This window comes from Procambarus clarkii, chromosome 35 (genome assembly GCF_040958095.1).
Source record: "Procambarus clarkii isolate CNS0578487 chromosome 35, FALCON_Pclarkii_2.0, whole genome shotgun sequence".
NCBI lineage: Eukaryota > Metazoa > Arthropoda > Malacostraca > Decapoda > Cambaridae > Procambarus > Procambarus clarkii.
This window is the reverse complement of record NC_091184.1, coordinates 30,515,880-30,538,920: the sequence shown is the minus strand read 5'-3', so window position 1 is coordinate 30,538,920 and position 23,041 is coordinate 30,515,880. Positions and strand designations below refer to the sequence as shown.

The 23,041-nt window shown below is 47.1% G+C and overlaps 2 protein-coding genes across 4 annotated transcripts in view; one reads left to right on the top strand and one right to left on the bottom strand.

Moving 5' to 3' along the window:
* LOC123768496 (R-spondin-1) overlaps positions 1–23,041 on the top strand; it is a 356,706-nt gene that overhangs the window by 31,775 nt on the left and 301,890 nt on the right. The gene's annotated exons all lie outside the window — the stretch shown is intronic.
* The window catches only part of LOC123768494 (uncharacterized protein C05D11.1), an 83,909-nt gene that overhangs the window by 57,433 nt on the left and 3,435 nt on the right, over positions 1–23,041 (bottom strand). For 2 of the 3 annotated variants that reach the window (XM_045759102.2, XM_069336242.1), the window contains exon 1: positions 6,052–6,175. The exons of the other annotated variant lie outside the window; for it this stretch is intronic. The gene's annotated coding sequence lies outside the window, so the exon portion shown is untranslated. Of the gene's footprint in view, positions 1–6,051; positions 6,176–23,041 lie in introns of those variants that run through there. 3 annotated transcript variants of the gene reach the window in all.

Genomic DNA, 23,041 nt, shown 5'->3' with positions numbered 1-23,041 from the left:
TTTGGCAAAATTCGCGTTCGCCTTCAGTGGTGGGAGGGGACGGGCACGCTTGATACCAGCAACATCACACGTGATACAGCTCTTAAATCTTCGAACCAGTAACAACAATTTTGTTTGTTATGGAAAGAGATTCTTGTAATATTTAATTAGGGGCACGTAACTAATGAAACGTCTCGGAATGTGAGGCGTTAGGAGGCGTAATGAATGAAGGAGAGAGAGTGGAGCACGAGGATATTAGCAGTAAAAATATAGAGGATGAGGAAGAGGACAGCAAGGAGGAGTGGATGTGCTGACGGCTGTGTTACACACCGTCACCAGGGCCTCTCTGCGGTGTCGTGGTCACCAGAGCAAAATAAGTATCCGAGGCGCTGAAAAGCTCCAGTCACACCCTCAACATCTCTCAGGACCTTCACAACAGCCAATTCTGCAGAATTTTAAACAATTCCAGGATCACCCGCGGCTGCAACGAAGGTGATAACAGGCAAGAATCTCTCTCTCTCTCTCTCTCTCTCTCTCTCTCTCTCTCTCTCTCTCTCTCTCTCTCTCTCTCTCTCTCTCTCTCTCTCTCTCTCTCTCTCTCTTCTCTCTGTCTCTCTTCTCTCTGTCTCTCTCTCTCTCTCTTCTCTCTCTCTCTCTCTCTCTCTCTCTCTCTCTCTCTCTCTCTCTCTCTCTCTCTCTCTCTCTCTCTCTCTCTCTCTCTCTCTTCTCTCTGTCTCTCTCTCTCTCTCTCTCTCTCTCTCTCTCTCTCTCTCTCTCTCTCTCTCTCTCTCTCTCTCTCTCTCTCTCTCTCTCTCTCTCTCTCTCTCTCTCTCTTCTCTCTCTCTCTCTCTCTTCTCTCTGTCTCTCTCTCTCTCTCTCTTCTCTCTGTCTCTCTGTCTCTCTCTCTCTCTGTCTCTCTCTCTCTCTCTCTCTCTCTCTCTCTCTCTCTCTCTCTCTCTCTCTCTCTCTCTCTCTCTCTCTCTCTCTCTCTCTCTCGTGATAATAAGCAAGAACTACAAGAGAGACTGCTAAAGACATGCAGTAATACCTGCCATTAGTCAGCATAACTGTTCGAAGATTTTGAGAACCTCGAGCCACATACAACACCTTATCACGTGACTTAGGCATGAATGCCCTCGAAGGTCTGTGATGTGGGCATGGATACCCTCTATGGTCGTATGGGGTGGATATCAATCACCTTCGAAAATTATGCTGGGTGGACATGACGTGCCCTGGGTTATCCTACGAGGGGGAGTGTGAACCGGGCTGGAAGGTCAGTGGGGTTGTACTCGACAGTACTGCCATCAATATACATATACAAAGATCTGCTCTCAAGAAGTACAGCCAATACTGGAACACTAGAAGACACAGCGGACAAGTACTTCTTGAAGCAACATTCTGCAGAACCAAGATGGGACTACGTTTTTGTTGACAAAAAGGCAAACATAGGCCCAGTATTTAAAAAGGGTGGCAGATAGGAGGCACTAAATTACAGACCGGTATCTTTGACAAATATTCTATGTAATATATTAGAGCAGGTAATCATGTTGAGAATAGTGAAGCACCTGGGGATGGTAAACCTTGTAATGAAATGACAGCATGGATTTAGAATAGAAAAGTCGTCCCTAAATAACTGGATCAAGCTCTACGACAAGGTTACTAAAATACAACAGTTAAGAGAAGGCTGGGTAGATTGTGTTTTCCTAGACTGTTAAAGAACATTTGTAGCTGTTCCTTACGGAAAGCTGGTGTACATGATGGAGAAGGAAGCTGGGATAACTGGAGATTAAACTGGGTAAGGGATTACCTGAATTACAGACGACAAGGAGTCAGTCAGAGGCGAGGTCTCCAACTGAAGGAATGTAACAAGTGGGGTGCTCAAGGCCTGGTCCTGGGACTGCTACTGTTCCGAGGGAGTGAGCTCGTACAGGTCAATGTTTACAGACGATGCAAAGTTAATGAGAAATGTATAAACTGAGGAAGACTGCAGAAATCTACAGGAAGTTATTGACAAACTCCAGAAGTGGGCAAACAAATGGTTGCTGGAGTTCAACCCCAACCAGTGTAAGGCAATGACGATATGACAGAGTGAAAGGAGACCAAAGGTATCTAAGCCATAATGAGAAGGCAACCACAGGAATTAGAGAGAGAAAGATATTTACAAGTGGATATAATTTCACACTAACACCAAAGGCAAAGAATCCGAACATGAGAGCGGTTTATCTATGATGCAAACGGTACAACAAAGCCAATAAGCGGGGCATAGGGAGCTAGACCTCACTACCCCGTAGTGGTAAACACCTCAATATCTCTCCTATATATTAAAATAACTCCCTATGTAACTACCCATGAGCCAACATCAAGCGGCGCCATGTCTTCAATACAATCTTATATATTATTGTGAGACAAAATGTCACTTAAATTCCTCTATGTCCTGCTTGCGCACGATAGGTAGAGAGATTACAACCAAACCAAACACTCGCCAACGCACTGTTTCCAGACCACACAGCCCCCACTTGCAGCACGGGGGATGGAATACAATACACGGAGGCACCAATACATTTTGTGATAGCCCCGGGCGGTCCCGGACACACTCTGCATATGTACCAAATGAATCAGGACACGAGTCAATACTAGCAAGTCTTAATTCACTGTACCGGATAACCGGTCACAATGTTGCAATACCACGCACTTCCTGGTGATAACATCTGCTAGACTGTGAGGCACTTCCTGCTGACAACACCTGCTAGACTGCGAGGCACTTCCTGGTGACAACACCTGCTAGACTGCGAGGCACTTCCTGGTGACAACACCTGCTAGACTGTGAGACACTTCCTGGTGACAACACCTGCTAGACTGTGAGACACTTCCTGGTGACAACACCTGCTAGACTGTGAGACACTTCCTGGTGACAACACCTGCTAAACTGCGAGGCACTTCCTGGTGACAACACCTGCTAGACTGCGAGGCACTTCCTGGTGACAACACCTGCTAGACTGCGAGGCACTTCCTGGTGACAACACCTGCTAGACTGTGAGACACTTCCTGGTGACAACACCTGCTAGACTGCGAGGCACTTCCTGGTGACAACACCTGCTAGACTGTGAGACACTTCCTGGTGACAACACCTGCCATAATACGAGATATGCTCTGCTGCTTGACTATATTAATTGTATAAAAATCAGTAACGAGTAAGTAAAACATGTGTTTTAATTCTACTACTACTTCTACAAATAATAATAATAATAATAATAATAATAATAATAATTTTCTCGACACACCATTTCTAAGCTACAAGATTTCAGAAGGTCTGCACAGGACTTGTCCTGAGCAGCGTGTGTGTATGTGTGTGTGTGTGTTATGTGACCGAACACTGTGTTCTGTCATTCACCGACGACAAGTGTGGCTTCGACTCTGTGTTGTGGTCTCCAGCCTGTCGACATGACCACCTGTGTGTAACTTGCCATATTTGCCATGACACGAATATCAACATTGTGGAGAGAGAGGGTGAGGGGGAGGAAGAGAGAGAGAGAGGGTAAGGGGGAGGAAGAGAGAGAGAGAGACAGGGAGCATAATCTGCCTGATAGTTACATCTGTCCACTCCATCGTTGTTAGAGTTATTTTAAAGTTAAAAGTATGAAGTAGTTGTAAGGGTTCGTGAAAAATATTTGACGTATAAGTGTTACGGTGGCGGAGGAATATTATTAATTTATGTTTTGCTCGTGACGTGCGAGGCAGCCGCAGGTGACCAGCTATACAGACAAAGGACTTCCAGTTGATGTAGTATACTTGGAATTCTGTAACGCTTGTGATAAAGTACCATGTAATGCATTGTGTCCGGGGACAGGTAGCCACTTTATACATACAGTTGAGCTGTATGTATAGCTGAGCTGATCGGGGAGCCGGTCGGCCGAGCGGACAGCACGCTGGACTTGTTATCCTGTGGTCCTGGGTTCGATCCCAGGCGCCGGCGAGAAACAATGGGCAGAGTTTCTTTCACCCTATGCCCCTGTTACCTAGCAGTAAATAGGTACCTGGGTGTTAGTCAGCTGTCACGGGCTGCTTCCTGGGGGTGGAGGCCTGGTCGAGGACCGGGCCGCGGGGACATTAAAAAAACCCCGAAATCATCTCAAGATAACCTCAAGATACAGTATATGTTAAACTTATATCGAGCCTCCCTCCCCCCCCCCAACATGAATCGAATTACAAACGCTCCTCAGGATGCGACCCGACAACAAGCTGACCAACTCCTGACTACCTAATTACTGCTGGGTGCACAGGGGCATTAGGTGATAGGAAACGCGCCCAACCATTTATGTCCCGCCCTGGATTAGAAACCGGAATGTGTTAGAAAATTCTTGAGAAAAATAGAGCGTGCATCTGGGAACTCCCAGTGCATAGGTTCGAATCCTCATGACGGCTCCTGTGGATATTCTCACTGATATACCACGATAATGTGATTTCTTAGTGTGCCTGCAATTCTTGATTGAGAGTCCAGCACGAATCCGACTGTGCTACCGGGACCCTATGAATATATGAAAGACTGACAAAGGTACAAGCATTTGGACCGGTTGAATACTAGAGAGCGAAGGGTCGCCCAAAATGGAATTTAATCAGAGTGGAGAAATGGCGTGAGTGGGGAACCGCAAGCTTCGATCTCTGTGCCAAACCTTTTTTGTCATACACGTCAATGACATTGATGACTATTACAAATCATATCATCACATTTCCTGATGAGACTACGCGAAGCGGGAAGTAGTAACTGGGTGTGAAAGGCTTCGTGTGGGAAGCCAAAATGATATTGAAGCCTCACGAAAAGATCTACATAAACTCCACAGATGGTCGGAAGACTGGCAAGTGCTCTTTAATATTGAAGAATGCAAGACTGTGCATGTAGAGCATAAGAGTGCACATCACAACCATCAACAACACGACCACGCACCAGGGAAAAAGGACCTAGGAGTCAGAATCCACCAGTCATTCAAAGTTGCACAACGGGTAGAAGCTGCAATAAAAACCAAACAAACCCTCGCAATAGTCAAACGAATCTTCGTCTTCTAGGAAAATAATGTGGTTATTCAACTGTACAAGTCGTCGGTGCGCCTCCATCTGAACTACTGTTACCAAGCATGGAGACCTCTTCTTCAAAAGGACATATTTTAAATTTAAATTTTGCCCCGAGGGGTGAGTTTATTGGGCAGCACCACTCATCCTGTGAGTGGACACACCGCCATAGCAGCATGTACAACACTCTCCAATGGGAAGAAAACCCGCTATATCTTCCTTGGAGAAAGTACACCGTACTGAGAAACAAAACATGATCAGAAATAAATCGACTCTCACACCAGGAACGGTTGTCAACCACAGAACTAACAACACTGAAACCCAGACATAACAATACTGATCTCATTGAAAATTGTGAAATACTGAACAAAGTGGAGGATGTTAATCCATATCACTTCTTTAAAATAGCCCACGTAACAGATACAAGAAACAACAGCTTTAAACTCAACAAGCCAAGGTGTAGGACTGAAAATATATGCTTTTGTCACCCATAGGGTTATAAACGCACGGAACCGCCTACCCGCTTGTGTCGTAACTGCCAGCACATTACTTACTGCAGTTCAAAATTGAGCTGGAAAAAATTACCAGGGAAAAAAGGGGTGGGGGAACCTTTGACAAGCCGCCGCCTTCCTGTCCCTGTTGTGTCCACTGAATTTATCTGACGGTGACCGTCAGGTAAATTCAGGTAAACATAATAAGGAATATTTGTGGAACATTTCTAGTTAAAACGATTTAGGAGGACCAGTGAGAAACTGAAGAGTGTTAACGGACACTACGGACGAGGCCATGTGGTGTGAGATGTGTAACGTGGCCAACATGTTGACGAGGTTATGTAGACTGAGATGTGCAAAGTAGCCAGCATGCAGCATCATGACACAAAGTGAAGACACAGCACAACAGGTTTAGATATAAACAAAAGATGTGCAGTTATTACACGCCAAGAACCAGATCCATACACGAGGAGAGAAACAGGAGGCCAAGGTGGCGAGTTAAGGATACTTGACTGACCTTAGTGGTCACGGCGGGGCGAGTCAGCACACGGCGTCCAGGAGCCTTAGGTGGGTCCTCCCAGCCACTACCCTTCAACACCACACACTGACAACCTCATGGGTGAAGCCACTCCAACTCATTCACTCACTCTCCCTCCCTCCCCCTCATCTCCCTCCACTCTCCCTCTCCCCACCTCTCTCTCTCTCTCTCTCTCTCTCTCTCTCTCTCTCTCTCTCTCTCTCTCTCTCTCTCTCTCTCTCTCTCTCTCTCTCTCTCTCTCTCTCTCTCTCTCTCTCCCACTCTCCATATCCTTCTCCACACACACTGGTTTTCCTGTTACAGCTGAGGCTACTAGAGTGGTGCTTGTACTTTCAGCTGATTAATAATTTACTAGTACTGTTAATGTGAACTACTGTTAATGTGTGCTATTACTACCACTAGTACTGCTGGTAGTACTACGTAAACAACTGTCACGTGGTCCAATAGGCAATGCACACAAGCAAATTAAAGTTTTAAAAGTACAGAGAAATTGGTGCAGATTACAATAGAGAGACACTAAAAAAGAAAGAAATTAATATACAATCAGAAAGGTCAGAGTCAGTCAGAAAGGCAATGTGAAAACAACATTGCGACGAAAGCCAAGGACCAAACTATAGCCATATAAGGAGAAACTGGACCATAAGAGACCATATGTGATCAGGTTTACGAGACAAGGGAACATTTTCACGGAAAACGACAACAAGATGTATGAGAATCTTAATAAAATATTTCAGGAGATCTTTACAAAAGAACTAATGGGAGACCAAGGATAGGGGAGGAAGGTTGTACAGAATACTCACTAGATGGCATGGTCGTCACGTTAGAAGTGGTATAAAAAAATACTTGGGAGGGAAATACCACAACTTGGATCCTTATCAACTCGGCTCTTGATAAGCGTCCAGGATGGACTGAAATTTCATCAATTTTATTTAATTTCACATGTGTGTGGGTTTGATTATTTATGTCAGGCACATTCCTGTGAGGTCGTCTGGCCTCCTTGTGGAACTAGACGCAACAAAAGTGTTCTGACCAGAACTAATATTACCATAGCTACTGACGAAGGCAGCATTGGTACTTTGTCACCCACTATAATATTAAACAAAAAAACTCAAGACCGGAAATTTCCCAGAAGATTCGAAAATGCAAGCACTAGTTCAAATATTGAAACGATTGGGTAGAGTGAAGGCAGTAAATTAAAGACCAGTGTCACTGACATCCGAGTAGAATGGTGGAGAGAGCAATCAGGTGGAAGATAATAGATCACCTGGATAAAATAAACTTTGCAACGTAAAGACAGCATAGATTCAGAAGGGAAATGTGATAGATACCTCACAAACTTAATCGAGTTCTATGACAAAATTACTAAAAATCGAAAGGAAAAAGACGGCTGTATCCTTTTTTGGAGTGTTAAAAAGGCAATTGATGCTGTTGTACATGAGACCTAAGATAGTTAAGGAGACATTGGACAAGGCAAAGGAGTGCCAGAGAGATGGAAAACACAATTACACAATAATACTTATATGTCAATGTACCAGCAATAGTAGTTGAGTGCTAGTTTGTATAGATCGATATCAAAATGTCACAATATACTTGTTGTACATTTAAACTGTTGCTGTTAGCAAGTATAATTGGTATAACCTTACCCTTGAATGTTTGTAGCTGCAACATGGTGTAGCCCCCAACACTCAACATTGTATGTGTCATACCAATGTGTATGTTCCAGGGGCTCCAGCCTCCTTGACATAGTGACATCCCCGGGTCAGGGGTACCACTGCTTGAGGTCTCAGACCACAGCTTGAAATCAGAGGCCACAGCTTAAGGCTACAGATGTCTGTGGACATAACATGTACTGATGTAAAGTACGTGGTTATGCCATGCAGTGATATACGTGGCTATGCCATGCAGTGATATACGTGGCTGTAACATGCAGTGATATACGTGGCTATGCCATGCAGTGATATACGTGGCTGTAACATGCAGTGATATACGTGGCTATAACAAATAGACACGAATGTGGCAATATCATGAATTACCTGAAGGTCATTCACATCACTGCATATGTACGTGGCTACAGCATAAAGAGATGTACGTTGCTGCAACATATAGAGATATACGTGGCTGCAACATATAGAGATATACATGGGTACATGTAGACAATAGACACGAGAATATCTTTATAACATAAAGATGTGCGTCACCCAAACACCTGCGCACATCAAGACTGCATAGGTGTTCTGTGCTACATTATTCACGAATATGTAACATTTCACACTGTATTGCATGTCGACCTTTTCATGAAAACACATGAAGGAAAATTCAAGTTAGAGGAATACTTTCTCATCAACAATTTTCATCTACATCTACAAAATCTTACATATGAAATGTGTTGAGTTTCTTTGGCAAGTGTATTGAAACTTTTGAGCAAAAAAAGTAATTAGAGTTATACGGAACCTTCAATTAATTGTCTACGAATTAAGGGAACGAAATACAAACTCATTCCGGATCCGAGGGATCGGATTTAATGTTGACAAATGTCATTGATGGAAATTGGAAACAGTGTAAATAGGCCCCATGCCGATTTCACATTGTTTCAAAATTCAAAGGAAATCAGATAAAAGAACTTAAGGCAATAATTTTCAACTGATTGTTCATGGGAAGTTAGCGTGTATATATCTAACTATAGATATATACACTCTCTAGTGTATATATATCCCAAAGGTGGCTCTAGTGTGAATATGTTCAAGGGTGCCTCTAGCGTACACGTGTCGCAGGAAAATCAGAAGGACTTAAGTGCCACTCAGGACGCCAATATGAGAGTAAAAACACGACCAGCAATGTCACATATAACTTTCTTTCTGTACAAGAACATTTCAGGTCATTCTCCTGTTTAGCTAGTAGTTACAGTAACGATGTGGACCATCGTACTGTATGGATGTAGTAATTGTCCACTGACGTAATGGACAATTAGAAAGTAGAATTTGGTACTATTGAATTTGAACAAACCGGAAAAGGTTTTGTATTTATGTTGCTAATAAACCCTAACCTAATCATCCTAGGCCTAATACACGCTATCTTAGGCCTAATATAATACATAAATGTGCTATAATTGATCAAGGAATATTTAAAGTGGATTTTTAGCTTTATTTTTTCTGGACTCTATAAAGTGAATAGCACCGAATTCTATCTAATTGTCCATTACGTCAATGTATATACGATCGTCCACATAGTTACAAAAAGTACTATTTAAACAGGAGGATGGTTTGTAAAGAGAACTATTTCACCATACTTAAGCACTTCGTTGGTGGAAGGCAAAACCGTCAGTAATTTCAAAGCGTTATATGACAAAGAGTACTGGGAAGACGGGACACCACGAACGTAGCTCTCATCCTGTAACTACTCTTAGGTAATTCGGTGCAGCCCCGAAACGTGTGTTCCAAACAAGTGTTAACTAGTGGTCTGCGAGGGCGCGTATTTACTTCCAAAACGCAGTTGAAGTGTCTGAGGTTGAGTCTTCCTGCTCGTGCAAGTTCACTCTCTTCATGACGACATCAGTGAATAATGCAACAGGCATTACGAAATTCCTTATTGGTGTTCACAGCTGCTGGTTTTTGTCTTGAATTCAGTACTTACACCAGATATTTAATCCATCAGTAGCAATGTGCCATCTATAGACGGACTCTTACCTTTATGTCCACTCAACGCCTAATATGTCCAACTTTTGTCCACTCATCGCCTTATATGTCCAGCGCTCCTGCCAACTTTGCAAGATGATAGAAAGTTGATATGAACAAAATGGACGGTAGATGACTAAGGAACTGTACGTGGATATGAACAGCTCTTAAAAAACGGACGCTGTAGCAAACACTTCCGGCTGCAACTCTTCCCTCCAACTGCAACATACACTTCAACCGCAACACTTAAGCTGCAACATGCCCTTGCAACAACACGAGCATCAGTTGACAAGAGAGGTGGAGAGACAGCCAAAGATTGACGTACAGACGGGGGTGAGGGACCGCACTTGACCGTGTCCTCCGGCAACTCCCTTACCTCTTGTCACCTGCGTCTCCTTCCTAACACTCTGTTATATATGTCCACTCGCCTGAGGACTCGACTTAATGGCTCAAAAGGGCCTCCACTTACGGGCTATTCATGCCCGTGCCACCTTTTGGGTGGCTTAATATTCATCAATCAATCAGGACTCGACTACGGGTTCACCATAGCCCGTGCTACATGGACACTTCGTTCTGAGCAGCTAAATCTAAAACAACGAGGACTCGACACGAGCTGATTGGTAACTATCTTCGGGGACGTCACCAAGCCATATCTTCCCAGCACTGCCATAGGTCGGGAAGTGTCTGTAACCAGTATGAAGCTAAGCTTAACCCACCTGGGTTGAGCTTAGCTTCAGCATCGGTTACGTTGGGTTTCAGTTTAGTATGGGTTAGTTTGGGCTTAGGTTCAGCATGAATTGGGCTGGGTTTAAGCATTGTATTGGATGGGTTGGGCTTGAGTTCAGCATGGGTTGGGTTAGGTTTAAGCTTAGCATGGGATGGTGTAAGTTTTAAGCTTAGCATGGGTTGGGTTGGGCTTAGTGAGTGTGTCATTGAGGCAGGAAGTGCAGTGGGTGGGACGCCACTGGTCGCCATTGTGGTTGAGGACCAACGCACACTATGCGCACGCTCGCACACCCGGTATATTTCAATGTATTTCTAGGCGCCTGTGTCCTTTCCGCGACACTGGCATGATGCGTACATCACCAACCGGTACACCACACTCACCTAGTCAGCGATAGGACCCGGCTTCCAGTCCCGCCAGGGCGCAAAGTTCATCCAGAAGAAACTGACAACCTGGATGTAAGCCGATTGGTGGATAGTGTTCTAGGGGGAAGGTGGATCTGAACCACCTGGCCCGCTTCCAGGTCCTGACAGTGAGGACTAAAGCAATGCAAGCTCAACCACGGAAGTTCAGCACCACCTTCCATGCCTTAGAAGTCGAGATGAAGAGAAGATGGGTATAGGAAGTGCGGGGTAAACGAGTGTACCGAGGCGGAGGTTGGCGCTGATTGGTTAAGGAGCGAGGTCGTTAGTGGCCATCGTGACGTCAAACATTATGCGGAATTATTTCGAAATAGATCACACGATCGTGCCTCGCCTTCACGCCAGGGGCGGGAAAATCCTCCTGAACTTGCTCCATCTCCTGTACCTCCTCCTCCTGCACCCCCTCCTTTAGTACCGCCTGTACCCCCCCTCCTCTTGCATCCTGTGCCCCCTCCTGTGCCTCCTCTTGTACCTCTTCATCCTGCGCCTCCAACCAGTTCAGACTTCCACGAGACTTGATATGAAGATCAGAAACTCTCAGAAATATTAACGAAATCCCAACATTCTTGAGACCCGACGGAGTCTGCACAAGCTGCACGTGAAGACATCAACAAGGGCGCCCCAACTTGACCCCCTCAGAGTCTCACTCACAATACCATTCCATTACCAATAATATCCAATAAATCCTTAAAAGTATCACATGATCCTTTTCACGTTTAAGAAAGAAAACAGGAAATAGACTAAAAAAGAAAACGGCATTATGAAAAATAATGGTAAATATTAAGAAGAATTTCGTTAATATTTTGGATGAAAGCAAAACGAACACTAATCAATACAGTTTTCTCAATAACAACTTGTATGTTAACAAGTGTTTTGGGAGTTCGTAATTACATTTATACAAAATAGGACTAAACAGAATAGTCACAGCACATCGAAAATCTCATAAAAGCCTTTGATAAAGTTCCCCGTAAAAGCTTTCCGTAAAGCTGCCTATTGAACTTTGATAATGTTCCCTTTAAAAGCCTTCAACAAATTTCCCCATAAAAACCTTTGATAAAGTTCCACAGAACTGGCTTCGATAACCTTAACCCATACGAACCTTTGATAAAGGTCCCCATAAAAGCCTTCGATAAATTTCCCTGTAAAAGCTTCAGAAAGTTCCCCATAAAAAAAAACTTCTATAAAATTCCACATAAAAAGTTCCCCCCAAAACCTTCAATAAAGTCCCTTATACGACAACAACAAAGTTCAACAAAGGTTACCAAAAACAACCTCGATAAAGTTCTCATATAATACTTTGACAGTATACTCCATAACAGACTAATAAAGTTCTTTATAAAAGCTTTCGATAAAGTTTCCCATAAAAGACCAACAAAGTGGCGGGATTAAGTACAGGTCTTGACGATACATAATGATGACGTCAGAGAACCCGTAGTACAATGTATATACCCGTAGTATAATGATGACTTCAGAGAACGAGATATACCCGTTGTATAATGATGACGTCAGAGAACCAGATATACCTCGTTGTATGGTGTAATGTTGCCCTTGTACACGCGGACGGCTGCATGCAAATTTGTGTACAATATATCGTCGAACGATATCGGCGCTTAACGAGTATTGCCTACGCTGTACGATAAGAACAGTCACTGTACGATATCAACCTCATACACAAATATTGCCAGTGTTGTACGATAACAACAGTCACTACGGTATCAACCTCATACACAAATATTGCCAGTGCTGTACGATATCAACCTCATACACAAATATTGCCAGTGCTGTACGATATCAACGATCACTGAAAGTTATCCTTCCCTGGGTGATATCCGAGCGTGATTCATTCACATCATCCGGTCAGGACCATTCAGTAGTTTAACCCGTCACGAGGGATGGGGCGGGTGCGTACTGAACCTTTTAGCAGGCGGATGAGAACGTGAAACAGCGCCCCGCCATTGTTTCCCGCCTTTCCGTTGCGGGGCGCGCACGGGCATTGTGACAGCGGAAAAGAGAACGGAAAATGGTTTAATTGTCGTCTCGTGGCATTGCAATGTCTGTTTTTGTCGCCAATTATATACAAAAATTAAACAAAATGAAAATCGTTAGTTTCGAGAAGGTTCTTTGTATTTAAAAATCTTGCTGAGTTAATAATAGCATAGTGTTTGTTGAATGTGGTGAGCCCTGCTCAGGGAGGTTTGACTGGGCGCCAATCTTTAAATATTGGTCACCCGGCAGTAATTGGGGGATCTGGTTGTAAATCGATTGGCGGATTGTGTTCCTGGTAACTCTAGTAGGGTAAGGCTTTTCATGGACTAATGGAAGGGAAGGTTCTTAACCTGGTAACAGGAGTTAAAAGTGTACACCTGTACCCGCCTGTGTAGAAACTGGAAAAAATTCCCATTCAGATATAAAGTTTTAGCTATTCGCATTTAAATTTTTAGTAACAGATTCAGATTTCAGCATATTTCAGTAAAAAGCATTATTACTGAACATACAATGAACATAATATTACTCCTACATACAGCGAGCATGATGAGGCGAAGCCCCTAAGCTGGAGTATGTCCCTTGTAAACAAAGATAGATAGGTCAGCGGTATTATAAGAGTTCACTCCACGGAAAGTTGAGTGGCGGGTCCCAAGAGTTGGAGTTCAGTTCCCACAAGCACAGCGAGGTCAGTGCATTCACATATGCCCACACACACACATTGACAGAGTGGACATAGACGAAATGTTCACACGGAATAGTAACAGAACGAGGGGACATGGATGGAAGCTTGAAACTCAGATGAGTCACAGAGATGTTAGGAAGTTTTCTTTTAGCGTGAGAGTAGTGGGAAAATGGAATGCACTTCAGGAACAGGTTGTGGAAGCAAATACTATTCATAATTTTAAAACCAGGTATGATAGGGAAATGGGACAGGAGTCATTGCTGTAAACAACCGATGCTCGAAAGGCGGGATCCAAGAGTCAATGCTCGATCCTGCAGACACAAATAGATGAGTACACACACAAACAACCTAACCTTCAGTATGCCTTTAACTCCTATATTTAACGATTCATTTGCTGGAAGACAAATGTGGCAGAAGGAAGGAAAGTGAGAAGAGACACTAACTACAGACCAATATCACTGACAAGCATATCCTGCAAAATACTTGAAAGAACAATAAGAATAATATTAACAAAACATCTAGAGATAATTAGGTAGGTATATAAACACAATCATGACTTTAGGGGAAGGGAAATCATGTCTAATGAACCAGCTGGAGTTCTTGAGAAATTAACATAAAACAAGGTAGGACAAAGAAGGTTGAGCAGATAATGTATTTTTTGGACTGCAGAAGTGGAGGAGCACTGATATGGGTAAGAGAATACCTAACAGACAGGAGTCAGGACGTCACAGTGAGGGGAAGGGGTGAGAAGTCTTTCTGGCGTAGGGTAACAGAGCGCCTCATCAGTTTGAGAATCATTGCATAAGCCCACCGGTGGCTGGAAAAACGTTGCCCGAGAGTTAAAGCTCCTTCCTGCACACACTAAAAGGACAAACGCACACGAAAAGCTAAACAAATTCTATATATGCGAAAAATGGAAGCAACTCAAGCGTTGCCTTAACAACTTCCCCCCCCCCCCTTAAAAAAGCAAGATGTTAAAAGAGCAGCCATGTCGTTCCAGGCTATAGGAACGGAAGGAGACAAGAGCCTCACGCCTGGTATACACTACACCACACACACTAACGACAAACGGAAGCGTGGAACATCTAGATATAACCAGCTTGATCTCCGAACACCAACATCGATCGGCGATAGAATGTCATGCAAAACAAAGCGAGATGATACATAGTAGCTTCAAGAGATGATACATAGCTTCAAGAACACTGTATACAGCCCGTCCCAAAACCTTGTCATCTCTGTCTTTTTAATGTTAAATAATTGATTGAGAGTTAACCTGTACACTAACACTTGTGGTCTAACGTAACAACACAATGTTGTTGTTTGTTTAAGATTCGCTACCTGGAACAAAAAGTTCCAAGCAGCACGGGCTATGGTGAGCCCGAAGTAAAACAACACAAGAGTCTGAGATTATAAGTACCTGCAGAAGGTCTAGTGACAGGTGCCAGGCACTTTCTATTTAAACTCGACAGAAACACAGTGGTCTTCGTCGTCGATTCACACTCGAGGGCCCGGGTTCGTATCCTCGGGCAGAAACGGTTGGACATGTTTCCTTTCACTTGATGCATATGTTCATGTAAGCAGTAACACAGGTATATGTGAGTTGATCGACTGTTGTCGGTTGCATCGTGGTGAAGGGCAGCAGTAATAAGGGAAAGTTGAAATAAGCGTTCCAAACTCTATTATATTTCAAGGTAATAAGTACCATAAATCAACAATCATATTTCCAAACCAGGGCGAACACATGTAGTTTGAATCGAATGCTCAATCGACTTGAGAATGGTCCAGGACGGACCGAAACGTCGTCGTCCCTTCATTTTCTAATGTGTGGATTGGTCAACAATCGAATGCTCGTTTAAATCAGTATAAGAACAACAGTGAGACAATCCTACATTTTAGTCATTCTGGCAGCGAGCACGAATGCTAATGTGAAATGCGTCATCAGTAATGCTCGCCTGAGTGAGGTCGCCTCCCCGCTGCAGGCAGCCTGAACTGCCTGCACACCAGTAACCTTACGTGCCGTGTGATGTGAAAGTATAATTACATATTCACGCGCGTAAGTGATACAAAGAAATCAGTAGTAAGGTTGTTGAATATCAACGACCCTCAGGCTTTCGTAGGGCTTGTCCCGGTTCAGTCTGGTTGTTTAGGTTGGGGAAGAGTGACGACCAAGGGCCAGATTCACGAAAGCACTTACATACCTGTACATCTTTTCCCAATCTTTGGCGGCTTTGTTTCAAATTATTAAACAATTAATGAGCTCCGAAGCACCAGGAGGCTGTTTATAACAATAACAACAGTTGAATGGGAAGTTTTAATGCTTGTAAACTGTTTAATAAATGTAACCAAAGCCGTCAAAGATTGAGGAAAGATGTACACGTTCGTAAGTGCTTGCGTAAGTGTTTTCGTGAATCTGGCCCCAGGACGCTCGTGGGGGGTCAAGGGCCAGGATTAAAGAAGCATCTACGCATCTGATACCCGTTCATCTTTTCACAATCTTAGGCGGCTTTATTTACATTTATTTAACAAATGTAACCTACTACCTGTCGGACGTAGGTTCGAATCCTCGTCACGGCCCTTGTGGATTTGTTCATTTATTAAACAGTTTACGATCATGAAAACTTCTCCGTCAAATATTATTATTGTTATAAAGAGCCTCCTGGTGCTTCCTGACGCTCATAAACTGTTTAATACATGTCAACAGAGCAGAAACAACTTGAGAAAAGCTGAATAGGATCGTAAGTACTTGTGTAACTGTCTGGATGGATAGATTAGTTAGATGGTGTTAAGGCAATTTGATCCTATCGTGATGTAAGTTAGATTTGTTTAATTTCGTGTTAAGCTAGATTTAATTATATTTAACGCAAGAATTGTGCATTGAGCCAGAGCATACATTGTAAGCGAGGGTTTGTACGCCGACAGATGTATCTGCTTCTCAATATATGTTCGCTGAATTTACTTCACTCTAAACTATACTTAGCTCCTGTGACGGCCTTAATGACCCTTCTGCGATTCATAGGCGTTACCTCCAACATCAAACTAGAGGTTCGTAGCTGGTGGATCAAACTCTCAACCACCTGGCGCTCAGACAACCACATAAACCACACTCCCCATGAACCCCACCTTACGACACCCCTCCCATAACCCCACCCCACACGACACCCCCCACCCCCCCACCGCATACGAGACACCTCCAACCATTCCCAAACACGCTGCACCACTGCAACGCCAAGCAAAACAGATGCGGTTACAACCCAAACGTACTAAACTGTCCCCTTGACCTTCATGACTTGGAACACAAAAAGTATCAAAACATCACTCACAGAACATAAACAATTCATCTACACATCAAAACCAGACCAATTTTGCATAATCAAATCATGGCTACCTCCCAAATATATTATCATTAAAAAAAATAACTTATTATTCACAGACACAACAGAACTAACTGCATCACTAAACTAACAGCTCACAGCTATAAATGCAGGATAGACATAAATGAACTCTCTATTCACTGCCATGTTAAAGATAATTGAACATCAACTCCTTCATTGTTTCAGACATCGAAGTGACAGAACTGACTTCAAACATGTCAATTATCTCTTTGAAAATGTTGTTAAATATTGAGCATATATTAGAGTCGGAAGCACAGACATTATATATATTTGACATACAGTGGTCCATTCATTTGACATTCATTCAGGCGGGGTCGAAGAGTTAACAGCATGAGTGCGCAAGCACAAATAGTAAATAAAACAAATATCAAATACACAACCCTCAGCTAATTATATTCCAACCTTTTCGAGACGTTCCATTCTGTGTTTGTAGGTTCCAGATCAGGCAGTGCCCGGTCGACATGCTTTAGATACAAACGGGAAATATTACGTGCGCGGCTTAGGTGACGTCCGGAGCGCACGAGAGCCACGGGGTGAGGACGGCTTGGCTTATTAAGCCATCACCAGCAGACAGGAATATGAAGCTGTACCTGGATGGGGGAGGGGGGGGCGTTGAGGCGTAACAGGGTATATTGTTCATACATACTGTCCTCTCAGTGTGTATAACACTGAGAGGTATATACACTGGCAGGTTCTCGATGTATACACACTTTACAGTCCACACTTTATCCACAGTCCTGAATAATGTTCAGGACTAAACATGCACTCGCTGGACAGTAACCTAGTGTGTCGGCCTTGAGGTCTATCACCCTCCCTCGGCTGATAGACATTCATCCCAACATCAGACCAAACAACAACTGCAAAAAATATCCGTTGAGGTCAACGACAAGAAAACACACAGAAAAACAGACACACACAGTGGAATAAACGACCCGAGGCCCCTAGACGGGACAGAATTATAAATACACGCACGTTCTTTTAAAAATAGTTGACGCCATTACTCAAGCAGTAATGGCGTCAACAATTTTGCTGCCAGCGACTTACAATAACACAATAGAACTAGTGCTAGTTAAAGAGGACACTAATAGTAGCAAAATAGGGACCGTGTTAGGGGAAAAGTGATGATACGCAGTAAAGGGTCAGGGAAAAGCGCCAAACCATTACGGCTGTATAGGGAAAACAAAAGGGTCAGGGAGAATATAGTGAGGTTGAGCTGTAAGAGAAAATTATCAGGGGCCAAGGTTGCCTTCATGCACGGAGATTGTGTAGCCCTGATCACAGGGGTGGGCAGCCCCCCAGGAGGCCACACAGACGGTGGGCAGCCCCCAGGAGGCCACACAGACGGTAGGCAACCCCCGGGAGGCCACACAGACGGTGGGCAGCCCCCGGGAGGCCACACAGACGGTGGGCAGCCCCCGGGAGGCCACACAGACGGTGGGCAGCCCCCAGGAGGCCACACAGACGGTAGGCAACCCCCGGGAGGCCACACAGACGGTGGGCAGCCCCCGGGAGGCCACACAGACGGTGGGCAGCCCCCGGGAGGCCACACAGACGGTGGGCAGCCCCCTGGAGGCCACACAGCCGGTGGGCAGCCCCCGGGAGGCCACACAGACGGTGGGCAGCCCCCGGGAGGCCACACAGAGGGTGGGCAGCCCCCCCCGGGAGGCCACACAGACGGTGGGCAACCCCCGGGAGGCCACACAGACGGTGGGCAGCCCCCGGGAGGCCACACAGACGGTGGGCAGCCCCCGGGAGGCCACACAGACGGTAGGCAGTCCCCGGGAGGCCACACAGAGGGTGGGCAGCCCCCCCGGGAGGCCACACAGACGGTGGGCAGCCCCCGGGAGGCCACACAGACGGTGGGCAGCCCCCGGGAGGCCACACAGACGGTAGGCAGTCCCCGGGAGGCCACACAGACGGTGGGCAGCCCCCGGGAGGCCACACAGAGGGTGGGCAGCCCCCGGGAGGCCACACAGACGGTGGGCAGCCCCCGGGAGGCCACACAGAGGGTGGGCAGCCCCCCGGGAGGCCACACAGACGGTGGGCAACCCCCGGGAGGCCACACAGACGGTGGGCAGCCCCCGGGAGGCCACACAGACGGTGGGCAGCCCCCGGGAGGCCACACAGACGGTAGGCAGTCCCCGGGAGGCCACACAGAGGGTGGGCAGCCCCCCCGGGAGGCCACACAGACGGTGGGCAGCCCCCGGGAGGCCACACAGACGGTGGGCAGCCCCCGGGAGGCCACACAGACGGTGGGCAGCCCCCGGGAGGCCACACAGACGGTGGGCAGCCCCCGGGAGGCCACACAGAGGGTGGGCAGCCCCCCCGGGAGGCCACACAGACGGTGGGCAGCCCCCGGGAGGCCACACAGACGGTAGGCAGCCCCCGGGAGGCCACACAGACGGTAGGCAGTCCCCGGGAGGCCACACAGACGGTGGGCAGCCCCCGGGAGGCCACACAGACGGTAGGCAGCCCCCGGGGGGCCACACAGACGGTGGGCAGCCCCCGGGGGCCACACAGACGGTGGGCAGCCCCCGGGAGGTCACACAGACGGTAGGCAGTCCCTGGGAGGCCACACAGACGGTGGGCAGCCCCCGGGAGGCCACACAGAGGGTGGGCAGCCCCCGGGAGGCCACACAGACGGTAGGCAGTCCCTGGGAGGCCATACAGACGGTAGGCAGTCCCCCGGGGGGCCACACAGACGGTGGGCAGCCCCCGGGAGGACACACAGACGGTGGGCAGCCCCCGGGAGGCCACACAGACGGTGGGCAGCCCCCGGGGGGCCACACAGACGGTGGGCAGCCCCCGGGAGGCCACACAGACGGTGGGCAGCCCCCGGGGGGCCACACAGACGGTAGGCAGTCCCCGGGGGGCCACACAGACGGTGGGCAGTCCCCGGGGGGCCACACAGACGGTGGGCAGCCCCCGGGAGGACACACAGACGGTGGGCAGCCCCCGGGAGGCCACACAGACGGTGGGCAGCCCCCGGGGGGCCACACAGACGGTAGGCAGTCCCCGGGGGGCCATACAGACGGTGGGCAGCCCCCGGGAGGCCACACAGACGGTGGGCAGCCCCCGGGGGGCCACACAGACGGTGGGCAGCCCCCGGGGGCCACACAGACGGTGGGCAGCCCCCGGGAGGTCACACAGACGGTAGGCAGTCCCTGGGAGGCCACACAGACGGTGGGCAGCCCCCGGGAGGCCACACAGAGGGTGGGCAGCCCCCGGGAGGCCACACAGACGGTAGGCAGTCCCTGGGAGGCCATACAGACGGTAGGCAGTCCCCCGGGGGGCCACACAGACGGTGGGCAGCCCCCGGGAGGACACACAGACGGTGGGCAGCCCCCGGGAGGACACACAGACGGTGGGCAGCCCCCGGGGGGCCACACAGACGGTGGGCAGCCCCCGGGAGGCCACACAGACGGTGGGCAGCCCCCGGGGGGCCACACAGACGGTAGGCAGTCCCCGGGGGGCCACACAGACGGTGGGCAGTCCCCGGGGGGCCACACAGACGGTGGGCAGCCCCCGGGAGGACACACAGACGGTGGGCAGCCCCCGGGAGGCCACACAGACGGTGGGCAGCCCCCGGGGGGCCACACAGACGGTAGGCAGTCCCCGGGGGGCCATACAGACGGTGGGCAGCCCCCGGGAGGCCACACAGACGGTGAGCAGCCCCCGGGGGGCCACACAGACGGTGGGCAGCCCCCGGGGGGCCACACAAAGGGGTGACCATTTTCCTCACCAACTTTCATCGAAAAATTACCATCAAGGTGGGGCCTCGTGTTGTGGCGCGATGTGCACACATAAGATGACCGCCACACGGGGCGGAGGCAAAAGTACCCCCCTAGCGTGTCAGAGTTGCCATGCAACCCCTGCCTTCCCCATCACCGGCCTCTTCATACTGGCAACCCGTTCTCCTGGTAGAACGTTGCATTTTAACGTCTGCAGACAGAATGTCTGCAGATTGGTGTTGTCTGTCAAAACCAGCAGACAGTAATATCAACAGATATTAAAATTGTTCGGCTTAGACTCGGTTATATTCTGAGAGTTTCCTTTCCTGCTGATGAAGATCTGATCTAGTGTAAACTGTGTTAACAAAATTCTTCGCACACTCTCCATCACTATGTGATGAGGTGCGAAAAGATACATGAATTTAGAGACAGGTCTATAAAGATATTCCAGAAATATTCAAGGGATTGAATTCAAAATGAAATAACAGCAATGTTTAGCCAAATATTCCCAGTTTACAAACTGTAGACAGTTTATGTAGGTGACTGTAACCTTCCCCTTGCAGCCCGCCACACGATACCGGTGGAATGGTAAGCAAAACAAGTTATGAAACCAGCTCATCACATGTGTAAGCTGCTTAGCTTAGAGATTCTACTTGTGGTCTTTCTCGAACCCATTATTAATATTAACCTGAAATCCCCCATCTCCTTAGTGGCCTTGAATGGAACAGGAAGCCAGCAACTTGTCAAACGTCCGCCCATTGTTCTTAAGGATTTTTTTCCAACTGGATTTTGAACGGAGCCTCTGGAGAGAGATTTAGAAGATTTGTAGAGAGAAACCCAATATAACCTCATTACAAGAAGCCTTGCAAAAGTAGAGGGCAAGACTGATCAGCTAAATATTGAGGAAATGTTAGAACAATTGACAGGCAAAGTGGAGGGTCAAATCTTAGCATTTCCCAGGTAGGGAGGGTAGGCAAGCCACAGAGTCTTCGTGTGCATCACCATCACAAATCTTGAACACACAACATACCAAGAAATCCGCTAAACCTAAACAAACCTGGGAGGGTTTTTAAACATTTACATAATCTTTTAGGGGTGATCATACTTAAAATATCAGGCAACGTCATGTGGTAGTAAATATGAAAGTAACTTGTGTAGGATCCCAGGCCAGTGGTGACTGTTGATCCAGTGTACTGCAGTAAGATGACATCACCAGTGTTGCAAGACAGTTACACGCTGTTGCAACACAAGACTGTACCAATGGTTGGTTCTCGTTATCGAAAACAGGAAGGCTGGTATCTATCGAGGTCTCGCTAGGCCATCTCTGTACTAACCTCTCTCAGGATGTAACCCACAACAGTTTCCTAACACCCGTGTACCTATTTTACCGCAAGACAGATGCATCAGACTAAAGGAAACGTGCTAATGCATCTCTCACCTGTCGAGGGAATCTAATGTGGGACCTCTAGGTCGTGAACCTCCTGGTCAGGCCACTGCGCTACAGGTGGAGGCAGGGCGGTTACCTTACCTTGCAATGATTTCGGGGCTCAACGTCCCCGCGGCCCGGTCTTCGACCAGGCCTTCTCTGTCCAGGGACCAGAGGACAACACAAGACTTGCCACCCTGCATGAAGCGGATGCTCCACGATACTCTAGGGACTGTCCCACGACACTGGAATCTCTCGCACTTGTTCTTAATAAGTTTATATTACAATAATCGCATGTCTAATCAGAACTGCTTGGAGTCCCACCGGTGAATCATTGAGGAGACTCATGGCCCGTGTGTGAGTCAGTATTTACTCATCCTAATGAGACATGAGCAGTGCAGTTGTTTACAGCTCCTGACACTGTCTGGGAGAAGGCAGGTGCTGGAGTGCACAGTGACATAGCCACACTCACAGTGCCGAAGACAAAGTTCAGGCTGCAAATGAGAGAGAAACCCTATTATATAACCACCTCTGCTCTTCATCAACAATGCAGGCACGTTGTTTGAGATCTGTATTCTTGATCAGTCTGTTTCTTGATGGTTGTCTTTGGCCTCTAAGTTAGAGAGACATAGAGAGTGGTGGTGCGGTGGTGATGTGTGGTGTTTGTGTGGTGTAGTGGTGAATTTGTTTTGTTCATTTATTATGCAGCCCATACTCATTGTGTGGGCGGTAATGGACCCACATACCCATTGTGTGGGCGGTAATGGACCCCACACCCATCTACTGTGTAATAGTGGACAAGGTTACAGAGGCACATAACGGGCACAGGGTCTGAACCCCAAAATGCATTTAGATAAGCAGGTTCTTGAGATGCAAGTTAAACGGTTCAATGTATATTAGTAGTCTCTTATAGCACAAGTGGTTGACAATACCAC